Source organism: Camellia sinensis, chromosome 4 (assembly GCF_055761805.1).
Source record: "Camellia sinensis isolate YWXY chromosome 4, ASM5576180v1, whole genome shotgun sequence".
Lineage (NCBI taxonomy): Eukaryota > Viridiplantae > Streptophyta > Magnoliopsida > Ericales > Theaceae > Camellia > Camellia sinensis.
This window is the reverse complement of record NC_138964.1, coordinates 213887065-213900061: the sequence shown is the minus strand read 5'-3', so window position 1 is coordinate 213900061 and position 12997 is coordinate 213887065. Positions and strand designations below refer to the sequence as shown.

At 36.8% G+C, this 12997-nt stretch overlaps 1 pseudogene; it reads left to right on the top strand.

The window, feature by feature from the left end:
• The first annotated feature begins 2641 nt into the window (after window positions 1-2641).
• On the top strand, window positions 2642-4262 carry LOC145824438 (uncharacterized; annotated as a pseudogene).
• The last annotated feature ends 8735 nt before the right edge of the window (window positions 4263-12997 follow it).

Sequence of the window (12997 nt, the reverse complement as noted above, 5' to 3'; positions counted from 1 at the left end):
ATAATACTACTTTGTTCCAAGAAGAAATCTTACGGTTTCAAAAATCTAGGGCCAAACATATTACGCTTGTTGATAGAAATACCGAGTATTTCCATATTTTCACTATTACTAAGAGAAGGAAAACCAAAATCAATGCCCTTAAAGATAACCCTGGATCTTGGATTACTGAGACTGATGAAATTAAGGCTGCCATCCTTGATTTTTTTCAAAACCTCTTTAGTAGTGAAGATATCACTCATCTAGCTCATTGGAAGGACCTAACTCTAACTCATTTTACCCATGATGATAATATTGGGCTCCTCAAACCCATCTCCAATTCTGAAATTCTTAGAGCTGTCCAAGACATTGGTGCTTTTAAAGCACCAGGTAAGGATAGTATTCAGGCCGTTTTCTACAAGCATTATTGGAGCTCTATAGGTCACTCTGTGTGTGAGTTTGTTAAAAATTGTTTTCGTAACAAAATTGTACCTCATGAGATTAATGAAACTCTTATCGTCTTGATCCCCAAAGTTGATAGCCCTGAAACCATTAAGCAATTTCGACCCATAAGCTTGTGTAATGTACCCTATAAGATTATAACCAAGATCATTGTGGGAAGACTTAGACCCCTCTTGGACAACGTAGTGTCTCCTAACCAGAGCAAGTTTACACCTAGTAGAAACACTTCTGATAACATCATTATCACACAGGAGATTCTACATACTTTAAGGTATAAGAAAGGCAAGTGTGGTTGTATGATTTTCAAGATTGACTTAGAGAAAGCCTATGATAGGTTATCTTGGGATTTCATCAAAGAAACCTTAATGGAGTTCAAACTTAATTATGATTTGGTTGAGTTGATTATGAGCTGTGGCACCAATAAGCATTCATCCATCTTGTGGAATGGGGAAATCATAGATGGGATTCATAATAGTAGAGGCCTTAGACAAGGGGACACTCATTCTCCCTATCTCTTTGTCCTTTGTATGGAAAGATTGTTTAATGTGATCAACTCTAAGGTCCAGGAGGGTTCTTGGAAAGGTATTAAGGCTTCTAGAAATAGCCCATCCCTATCTCACTTGTTCTTTGCAGATGACTTGATCTTTTTTGCCTAAGCTACCCATACTAACTGTGAAACCATTATGGAAATCCTTTTCGAATTCTGTGAAGTGTCAAGACAAAAAGTTAATCTTCTGAAATCTAAACTTTTTGTCTCTTCTAATTTCCCTAAGAATGTTGCCCAAGCTCTCAATTTCCAAAGTGGTATTTCCCTTACCCTTAACCTTGGTAAATATCTTGGTTCCCCATTACTGCATCAGAGAATCTCTAAAATCTTGTTCTCTGAAATCCTTGATAAGATGAAAGCTAGGCTCTCAGGTTGGAAAGCTAGAAACCTCAACTTAGCTAGTAGAGCCACCCTCATTCAAGTTGTCACTTCGGCCATCCCTACTTATACCATGCAAACCATGGAACTCCCTAGACAACTTTGTGATGACATTGATAGAATTAATAGGAATTTTCTATGGGATGATACTGAAACCCAGAAAAAAGTTCATTTGGTCAACTGGGACAGTGTGTGCAAAAGTAAAGCTGTTGGTGGACTTGGTATCAAGAAGGTTAGAGATCAAAACACAGCTCTTCTCCTTAAATTAGCATGGAAAATTCTGAGTGATAAAGAGAAACTTTGGTATAAAGTGTTTCACTCCAAATACCTTAAACATCATAATCTCTACACTTGGCCCATGAAGAGAACTTTTTCACATTGTTGGAGAAGCATTTGCAAAAATAGAGATGTCCTTAGAAAGGGTGTTAAGTGGATTGTTGGCAATGGGAAAGACATATCTTTCTGGACAGATTAGTGGTGTGGAAAACAATCTTTATCTCAACACAATAATACTTACCAAATTGATGATTCTGTTAAGGTCAGCTCTGTCCTAGATGCTGAGGGAAATCGGGACACTAATATCCTAACCAATCTTGTTGGTCAACAAGATCTCAATGAGATTCTCAAGATTTATAGGCCCAGATTTGTTACTTTCGTTGATGCTCCTACTTGGGTTCCTTCAAACTCTGGTAACTTCACTTCAGCCTCTGTTTTTAATTTCATTACTGATTCTGATCTGGGTAACAGGGACTGGAAGTGGATGTGGAAAATTAAGATCCCTAAAAAATTGAGAATTTTCCTTTGGCTGATCTTAAAGGGCAGATTGTTGACAAATCAGTTACGTCTTGTAAAACATTTAGCCCTAACTAACATCTGTCCCAGGTGTGGCCAACATAGTGAGGATATGAAGCATTTGCTTAGAGATTGTTTTATCTCCAAAAAAATTTGGACCCACATTCAAAATCTTACTTGGTGGGAAAAAGGGAATAACCAGCCTCTAATTGATTGGGTTATCATGAATATGAAAAACAAAAATATTTTTTTATGGAAAAAAATGGTATCTTGTCTTCATTGTTACTTTTTGGCAAATTTGGAAAGATTGTAATAAATTGATTTTTGATAACCTTTCCAACCCTATTCAGGTCAATCTCAAGAACATTTCTACATATGTTTAAGAGATTGATGAGGCTTTTCAGTCCCCTCTTTGCCCCCATCCTGTAGAACCTAAACTAATACATTGGTATTGCCCAATTACAGGTAAGCTCAAACTGAATACTGATGGCTGCTCAAAGGGAGACCCAGGCTAGGCAGGTTATGGAGGAGTGCTGCGAGATGAAATCGGCACTTGGATTTGGGGTTACTGTGGCAAGTTAGGACATTGCATGAGCTTAGAGGCAGAAATTTGGCCCATTTACAGAGGGCACACCATACTTTTCCAGAAAGGCACTAGAGATGTGTTAATAGAATCAAATTCTGAGCAGGCCATTAATTTGCTTTTTCATGGTCCAAATCATAACTCACCTTACAAGGCCCTTATTGAAGATGCTAAGTTCCTGCTGAGAAGGACCAACTACTCTCTTGGCCACACCCTACGTGAGGGTAACAGAGTTGCTGATCATTTAGCCAATATGGGAGTGTTACAGGATGAGCATGTTGTGATCCTTGAAAATCCTCCAGACGAAGTTTCAGCCTTAGTTATAGATGACATGACTGGAGCTAGCTTTGTGAGGGACTAGCCCTCTGTCTTGTTGTAGCTATTTCCTTTTGAACTCTTGTTTCTTTTTTCATATGAATCTAAAAAAAAAACTTACAATAATCTCTATTTCATTCAAATCCACCCGTTTTCATCATCATCACTCGAAACCACTCTAAATCAACACTCATTCGAAGTGAATTACTTCATAAACTCATATGGGTTTCCTCTAGAAAAGGTTCACTCAGCATTGAATTATGTCAAATTTGAAACTCCAAACAAACCTGACTCTGTCCTTGCATTTTTGGACAACCACGGCTTCTCCAAAACCCAGATCTCAAATCTCGTCAGGAAGTATCCTCCGGTAATCTTATGTGATCCGGAGAAAACCCTTTTGACCAAATTCCAATTTTTTAAATCTAAAGTTATTTCGTGCACTGATGTTGCCAAAATACTATGTTTAGTTCCAGCTATTTTGAAAAGAAGCATGGAAAGCCAAATAATCTCACCTTTCAATTTCTTTAAAAGTTTTGTACAATCTGAAGAGGAGACAATCCCTGCTATTAAACGCAATGCCAAGCTTCTTTTAGTTGATCTTCAAGCTTGTGCATTACCTAATGTTGAAATTTTGAGAGAAACCAATGTGCCAGATGCAAAAATTTTGTTCATGTTAAAGTTCATGGCTGGAGCATTCAATTCGACTAGTGATAGGTTTAGAAAGATAGTGAATGAGGTAAAGAAAATGGGTTTTAATCCTTTGAAATTGAATTTTGTGTTAGCAGCTCATGCATTGAAGTCAATGAGTAAATCAACTTGGGAGAAGAAAGTTGACATTTATAAGAAGTGGGTTTTGTCTGAGGATGACATTCTTGTGGCTTTCGGGAAGTATCCATGGTGTACGATAGCGTCTGAGCATAAGATCATCAGAGTGATGGAATTTTTTGTCAATAAAATGGTTGGGAGTCTTCACTTGTTCCAAGAAGTCCATGGTTTATTTTGATGAGCTTCGAGAAGAGGATTGTTCAAAGGTGTGCAGTTTATCAAGTTTTGTTGTTGAAAGGTTTCATTCAGAAAAATGATATTACCTTGGAAACTATGCTGAAGTATATTGAAAAGGTTTTCCTAACGGAGGTTGTCAACTATTACGAGGAAGAAGCTCTTGAGCTATTGAAATTGCATAAGGAAAAATTGGTTGTTGCAAAGTAACTAGGATATGGGCACATAGATGAGAGTGGATAAGGATGTTTCTTTTGATACAAACTCAACAAACAATTGCCCTGTTGTTTTGCTTCTCCTGGTTTGACTCTGGTTATTGAATTATCTCATTTTGTCATCTGTAAGCAAGTTTGAGTTCAATGTTTTCACTCTGACAAATGGGATTTGAAGGTTCACATTGCTGCATTGTATCTTTATCATTCTATAATGGCTGAGGCTTGAAGTAGTGTACCTATATCTGAAGATTAGCCAACTCCTTATTGCAACATTCATCTTTTGAGTAACCGTTGCACATTAACAGTGATAATATAGATTGTTGTGTCCAGTAATTTGTTGATGTTATGCCTATGAGATGTTAAGTAATCTTTCAAAGTTTAAATGCCATGATTTCAAGTGGCGACTGACAAAGATTGCCACATATTCTTCAAAGATGCATCTTGCATTTTCTTAAGTTCACTCTTCTATTGCAAGGTTCCCAAATTTCGTATACTATTTATTGCATACAATAAGTGTAGAGGCTAGACAAGAACTAATATTTAGCTTCAATTTGAAATAGCAATGATAGTTAAAATGGTTCACAACCTATGAAAGTGCAGAGAAGCCTCTGGAATTTGTTGAAGGCTAATGGACTAGATGAGTGATTGGTATTAGAACCTCATAACAACATCAATAAAGGAAAGCATGAAAAATGCGGGAATCGTGTTCTAAGCATGAAAGCAATGCATATAATTCCAATTAGGTTGGCACCAAAAGCAAAGCCCTATCTTCTGCAACATTATCCAAAAGGGTGGCTAAAGAGAATTCAACCATAACAAAGCATACAAAGGCTGATGTCGAAAACAGAATAAGGCTGTTGCTAGCTATCCCTCCACCTGATAAGGCTAAGATTGTATACCATATTAGTGGCAGAGTAATCCAAATTTAAGACCTTGTACTTAGCCCATAAAGCCAGTCTTACTTTGATCAGGTCAAACAACTTCTCTCTAGTGACAGTAGAGTCCTGAAACTTAAGCTCATTCCTAGCTTTCCACACTGACCACATCATAGTACATGGAATAGCTTTCCATAGCTTCCCAAATGGTATTTTGAGTCTTAAACCTTCCCACCAATGCAACAAAACTTCAATAGAGCCTGGAAGAACCCACTGCAAACCCCACTATGATAACAAATCTGACCAAATTCTCCAAACAAAAGGGCAATGGAGCAATAAGTGAAGCATTGTTCTATCATGAGAGTCACAAAACACACAGGCTGTGCTGATGCTAGGATCAAGAAGACCAATTATGAAGAAACAATAAGGTTTTCAACCTACCTTTCCAAGCCAACCAACCCAAAAATTGGACCTTACAAGGAACAATAGTTTTCCAAATAATAGGAAAAATATTGTTGACAAAACCATCTTTGAAATCATTCCACTTAGATACTAAGTTCACAATAAGGTTTTAAATAGCGGTGTTACATAACGGTTGTGGCCATTACGTAACGATTATGGCGGTAGGCACTACCTGTTACACCTGCTTTTGCGATGTGATGAAAATTCACATGTGTAACGACTGTTTCGGAGTTATGCAATGGCCGTAATGGCCCATTACATACATGTACAATATTCTAAACAGTTTCCTTCTAAAAGAAAAAAAAAAGTCACAAAATATACATTATACACATTTTGCAATATTCAGTAGCTTAAAAATAATTTTTGTTTACATCTCAATTTTTATTATTATAATCATTTCATTTAATAATTGTAAACATTTTTTTATTTAGTTAGTTCAGGTATTGGTCAAAAATAATTTTGTAGATATTTAAAATCAATTATTCTTAAAAAATAAATAAAATAAGAGGTACAATATGAATTTATGACATATAAAGTCATTAACTATTGAAATAAAATATAAAAGCTCATTTTATAGTGATTTAAAGATATGAAATATATTGGATCATACTTAAAAACTAACAAAAATTGATCAAAATATATTTTAAACCCCGATAAATGTGATTCTAGAAAAAAAAAATATGCATATCAAATAAGTTTTTTCAAATTGTGTGAAAAATAAAAAAAATCATGATTCTAGTACCGCAACCGTTATGCTATGGCCAAGGTTTTAAAAAGTGATGTTACATAACAGTTGTGACAGTAGGCACTACCTATTACACCCGCTTTTGCATTGTGATGAAAATTCACACGTGTAATGGTTGTTTCGGTGTTACACAATTACCGTAACCGTAATAGCCGTAACAACCCGTTATACACATTTACAATATTCTAAACAGTGTCCTTTCTAAAAAAAAAAAACTTACAAAATATACATTATACATATTCTGCAATATTTAGTAGCTCAAAAATAATTTTTGTTTATGTCTCAATTTTTATTTTTATAATAATTTCATTTAATAATTGTAAACATTTTTTATTTAGTTAGTTTAGGTATTGTTCAAAAATAATTTTGTAGACATTTAAAATCAATTATTCTTAATAAATAAATAAAAATAAGAGGTATAATATAAATTTATGACATATAAAGTTATTAACTATTGAAATAAAATATAAAAAGCTCCTTTTGTAGCGATTTAAAAATATGAAATATATTGTATCATACTTTAAAACTAACAAAAATTGATCAAAATATATTTTAAACCCCAATAAATGTGAATCTGAAAAAAAAAATGCGTATCTTGTAAGTTTTTTTTTTTCAAATTGTGTGAAAAATAAAACAAATTCACGTTTTTGATTACTGCAACCATTACACTATGACCTTTACACCCTGCAACCGCAACCGCATTACTGCAACTGTTACAATTACAATTACAGCGACCGTGACCGCAATTGCAACTGCAACTGCTTTTTGAAACCTTGAATCACAGTGAATTGACTTGAGGGATGAGACTTCCACAAAAGTCGATCTATTGCACCAAGCCTTAGCAGTGGAGCAGAGTTTAGCAAATGGTGGAGTGCTGCAAAAGCATCAATTTCCCAAGAAAAGAGGTCCCTTCTAAAGGCCATTGTGCCATCTTGTTCTAGGTGACCGCTCGAGCGAAGGAAGTGTCGCTCAAGCGGAGAATTGTTGCTCCCAGTATCTTGCAGGTGTACAGATGAGGCCTCGTGAGCGTATGTTGATACCCTATTTTTGACCGCCCCTAAAACTTGGGTGCCTCAGGTTGATCACTTAACGATGAAAGTTATGTTGTACAAATGTTCAATTGCTTCAGCAAGAAGAGCTTCTAAATCCCAACCTAACACCCCATTTTAGACCAAAACTATTTTAGACCTTAAAACCTTCTTTTTCAAATGTTTCTACGATGTTCCGAGGCTCACATTTCGTTTAAAATATTACACTTTTCTGTAAACTGAGTAAGGACAAAGTGGAAATAAATGAAAGGGAGGTAAAATCTTTGAAAAATATTTAAAACATCTTATTTTTAGGTTTGGAGTTGAAGAAAATTGGAGGGGAGGGAAGAAAACTAGTTGGGGAAGAGGTTGGGCATCAATTCGTTGAGAGAAAAATGAGTAGCCTTCACTAAAATAGTCATATCTTTTTGCACACTTAGAATTTAGATGTGAGGCTACCTCCATTGGAAATTTGACTTTTGTGGCTTCAATTTAGACTCAAGACTTACCTGAAACCAAGTTCGGATGAAGGAGATATGCCCGTTTGAAGTCGGACCTGGAAGGAGATTTTTGTGGACGGCCGACCACTAATAGTGTACAGCCGACCAGTTATGAAAAATTAGGTCATTTTGAGTGGATTGCCCAACCAAGTGTCCTCACAAGCCAAACTAGTGGCCGGCCGGCCAGAAATAAGTGTACGACCATCCATTAATAGTGTACGGCTGGCCACTTGTGTCAAAACAGATATTTTGCTGCCATCTGTGTCAGCTGTCTCCATAGGGGCATGCACTGTACCAGTTGTCTCTATACAAATATTTTCGACCTAGTAACATGTTTTTCTAGATATAGGGGACCTTTCCTCTTGGTTTTAGGTTAGAAAAAAAATTCCAAAAACTCCAATACTTGCATAGCACTCTCTCTCTTTCTATCTTGCAACCTACACACTCTCTCTCTACACTTCCTAAACCAAAAATTTAACTCTTCTTGTTGAGGTTCTTGAGTTCAAATCTTAGCCATTGAGAGTGAGAACTTGCGGATTTGTTAACAAAAAAGTTACCTTGCTTCAAGAGGTATAACTTTGACTATCTTTACACTACTTCTTTTATATCTTTACTTGCTATTTGGGCTGTTTTTCATCTGTTTTTATGGGCTGAGGCTTGTGGTTTAAGCCTATTAAATGTAGATGGGTTAATTACTCTTCTTTGTACTGTGTCTCCTAAGCCTTTCCCCTTGTGTTTCCCATCTCTTCCTCAACTTTTTCCCAACTTTTTGCAATTGATTTTCAAGGGTTTTCAAAGGCTAAAAATGTAGTTTTAAAGTCCCAAAAATAGAGGGGTTAGCCATCCCTCCTTATGCTTGTTTACTAGCTCAACTTCTCTATTATTTTAGCTAACATTTTTTCAAGCTTTTCTATGTTATTTCCAGTACTGTTTTAGCTTATATTAGGACTATTTTTATGTGTTTAGTTCATTTATGCTTTGCATAGTTGGCTTGTAGTGTAATGGTCCTCATAGGTTTGGTGTTTTAGGCCTTAGGCACTAACCTATTTGAGTTGATAGCATTTATTTCTTACTTTCCATACTTGTGTTCACATGTAATCACCTCTGTAACCTCCCTTCTTTCTTGGCTTTTTCTTTGCTTTGAGAGTCGTTTCAACCCATTGTTGTTTAAGCTTGAGATAGAGATCCTTGTGCTTAATGGTTTAATCTCTTCGGAGATTCATTACCAAAGGCATAACATGTCTCTCATGCCCAAAACAACCATTTTTTTTGACACTTCTCGCCATTAACATCTCTCTCATGCCCAAAACAAAACCCTTTGGGCAGCAAAACAGAGGCATTTTCGGGTGGAAACCACCTTCATGCATAAGCATTCCTTACTTCTCGAGGTTGATTAGTTAGAGTACTTAATTACTTAGCTTAATTACTTTTAGCTAGTTAATTTTGTGTTGTAAGTAATTAGTTAAAGTAGCTAGTTAATTTTCTGTTGTGATTAATTAGTTAATTACTTAATTTTGTGTTGTAATTATTTAATTAGCTAGAATAGTTAGTCAAATCCGGACGTTGCAATAATTAGTTAAGTAACTTAGCTAATTCATTTATTCTAATTAGCTAGCGTAGTTAATTTATTTCATTTGGTTTGTAATCGTTAGTTAATTCGTAGTAATTAGCTAGGGCATTTATTCAGACCCTGTTGTGCGAGGGCAAATATGTAATAATTGTGTATGTCTTCTCTTTTATTTAACCGCTTATGATGGATAGTTTAGAGCATTATATTTTGTTTAGCATTTTTCATGTATAAAGCATTCATTTGTCTTGCATGCATTAGGCTCGGTGCATCATTCTAACTCACATTGTTGTTTATTACTCCTTTGAAAATGTGCTCAAATCGCATGCTATCAAATTGATTCACATGTCATGTTAGTAGCCGAGCCGATTTAAATTGCATATCGCATGTGTTGCATTAGTCATGTTGCATTATTCAGGAGCATGCATGTTTTCTAATTCTTTTGCTTTGTTTGGCTTCCCTTGGAGTACTAGGTGAGCATTTCATGCTTTAGCATATCGTATGCGTGTGATTGTTGCCATGTCAAGCATGAACACCATGAGGCTAAGTGCTTAAGTGATATACTTGTTTGAATACCTGTGGATGGAGGCTAATTGCTCAAATTGGGATAACTTGATCAATGTATATATGAGATCACTTTTTCAAGTGGTACATATTCAACACAATTTTCAAAACAAACATGAAATCAAAGTGTTCTAATTTTTGCAAATTAGTCTATACTTGTGTGTAACACATAGTAATGTTAGTCTAATAACCGGAACAAGAGCATATAATGTAAATAAGAATACCATCATGATTAGTAGAGGCCGATCTTTGATCGGGTGGGTGAGGGTGCTCAATTCATGACCTTCCCCTCTCGTACCTAAGTTCCCAAGCCGAGACACTTTGGTGATGATGGACACATGGCCTGTGGCATGAGTCATGGGTTTCCTAAATTTTTCAAAAATATTTAGGTGGCGACTTTGTAATTTGGTAAAGTAGTCCATTTTTGGCATTTTATTCAAAATCGATTTTCCAAAAGATTTGTCGGATTTGGACTCATTTGTGTTTATCTATTTAACATTGCACTTGTGGAATCAGATTCAGAGCTACGAGTATCGTATTCGAAAGAAGCAAAAAAAGCAAGCTATAATGTAGAATGTGAGCTCCTAGTAGTTTCACTGTAGCTCTGCAAAACTTCTAGGACCTTTCATTTTTCGCTCGAGCAATGGAATTGTTGCTTGAGCGATCCTTTCGTAGTTGTGCTGTTCGCTTGAGCGAAGAAAGTTGCGCTCAAGCGGTCTGCGCGAAATTAGCAATTTAAAAAGGGACATTTTAGATCTTTTTCTTACTCCTTTCTCTCTATCTTCTTTTTCTTCTTCATCTTTTTGAAAAACCTTAAGTTTTCACCCCAAAATATTCCTCATTCTCCTAAGATCTGACGTAGATCACTTGCAAGGAGTGGAGTACAAGTGAAGATCTTCCTTCTTATCGATTGGATTCCATTTTTACGAAAGATTCTCTTAGAAGCTTGGTCTTTTGTTCATAACTTGAGGTAGGGTTACATTTAATCTGGTATTTCTTTGTTTTGGAGATGTATCTACGGTGTTATTGTGAATTGAAATTTAATTTGATGATTGGGTTGGGTAAACTCTTAATTCTTACAAAGAGAATAAATTACTCAACTTTTATTAGAATTTTTTCAAATCTATTCTCAAAATGTTTATATAAATGTTAAGGAGATACTTATATGTGAAGATGGGGAGAAAACCACAAATTAGATAAAATCCTGTGAGACCATGAAATATCCTCTCATATGGATTGTAGAGATCCAACGAAGAGATGAACTTTGTTCCGGTATATCTGCAAAGATGAACATGATCGGCGTCACCTAACCGGAGACACTCCGATGGTAAAATTAGTCGTTTGATTGAAAGCATGAATGTATAAAAATGAAGGGTGTTTGTGTGCTGTGTGAAGCTCAGAGATGTCTCTCACATTCCATGAAGTGCCTTTCTTTTATAGATGGGGAGTGGGCAAAATAAGCCCAACAGTTGGCCCTATTTGGGTTAGCCCAATAAGCTGATATATATTTTTTCTGGCTCTCATAGTTGCCCCAAAACTTTCATTGTCTTCGATAGAAGGAATGAGAGTTTTTATTGCTAAGTTATGCTGTTCAAATAGATGTTAGGTCTCTTGACAAAGAATACAGTTGATAAATAAATAACATGAATGAATGAATGATTGACTGGATGAATGCATGTACAAATATATGTGGTAGATTTAATAATGCACGGCACGATGAGACCATATAGGTCTGACATAAGGACCCCTTGGGTCTACATTCGATATCTCTACAACGATTGGCCACGGTATTGTTACCCCAAGCAAGGGTCGTAGGCTGTGGTATTGTTACCCTCGGGCAAGGGTGTAGGCCACGGTATTATGACCCCTGGGCGAGGGAGTCGGCCACGGTATTATGACCCTCGGGCGAGGGTGCAGGCCACGGTATTATGACCCCCAGGCGAGGGTGTCGGCCATGGTATTATGACCCCCAGGCGAGGGTGTCGGCCACAGTATTATGACCCCCGAGCAAGGGTGTCGGCCATGGTATTATGACCCCCGAGCAAGGGTGTAGGCCACGATATTATGACCCCCAAGCGAGGGTGTAGTATATTACCGAGTGCGAAGATTGCTTCAAAGTATGGACTTTCGCGTCTAGCTAAAGATATTTCTATGTGTCAAGCACGAAAATGATTGCCAAGTTGGCCGAATATGCATGCATAGTAGAGGTGCCGAGATGATGATCGTGGTAAAATTAGTCATTTGATTGAAAGCATGAATGTATAAAAATGAAGGGTGTTTGTGTGCTGTGTGAAGCTCAGAGATGTCTCTTACATTCCATGAAGTGCCTTTCTTTTATAGATGGGGAGTGGGCCGAATAAGCCCAACAGTTGGCCCCCTTGGTAAGCCTTATTTGGGTTAGCCCAATAAGCTGATATATATTTTTTCTGGCTCCCACAGTTGCCCCAAAACTTTCATTGTCTTCGATAGAACGAATGAGAGTTTTTATTGCCAAGTTATACTATTCAAATAGATGTTAGGTCTCTTGACAAAGAATTCAGTTGATAAATAAATAACATGAATTCAGGTGAAAAATGAACAACATGAATGAATGACTAGATGAATGTATGTACAAATATATGTGGTACATTCAATAATGCACGGCACGATGGCACCATATAGGTCTGACATAAGGACCCCTTGGGTCTACATCCGATATCTCTGCAACAATTGGCCACGGTATTGTTACCCCCAGGCAAGGGTCGTAGGTCGTGGTATTATGACCCCTGGGCGAGGGTGTGGGCCACGGTATTATGACCCCCAAGCGAGGGTGTAGTATATTGCTGAGTGCGAAGATTGCTTCAAAGTATGGACTTTCACACCAAGCTAAAGATATTTCTATGTGTCAAGCACGAAAATGATTGCCAAGTTGGTCGAGTATGCATGCATTGTAGAGGTGCCGAGATGATGATCGGCGGATATGCCTCAATTGGAAAACGAAAATTTGGCT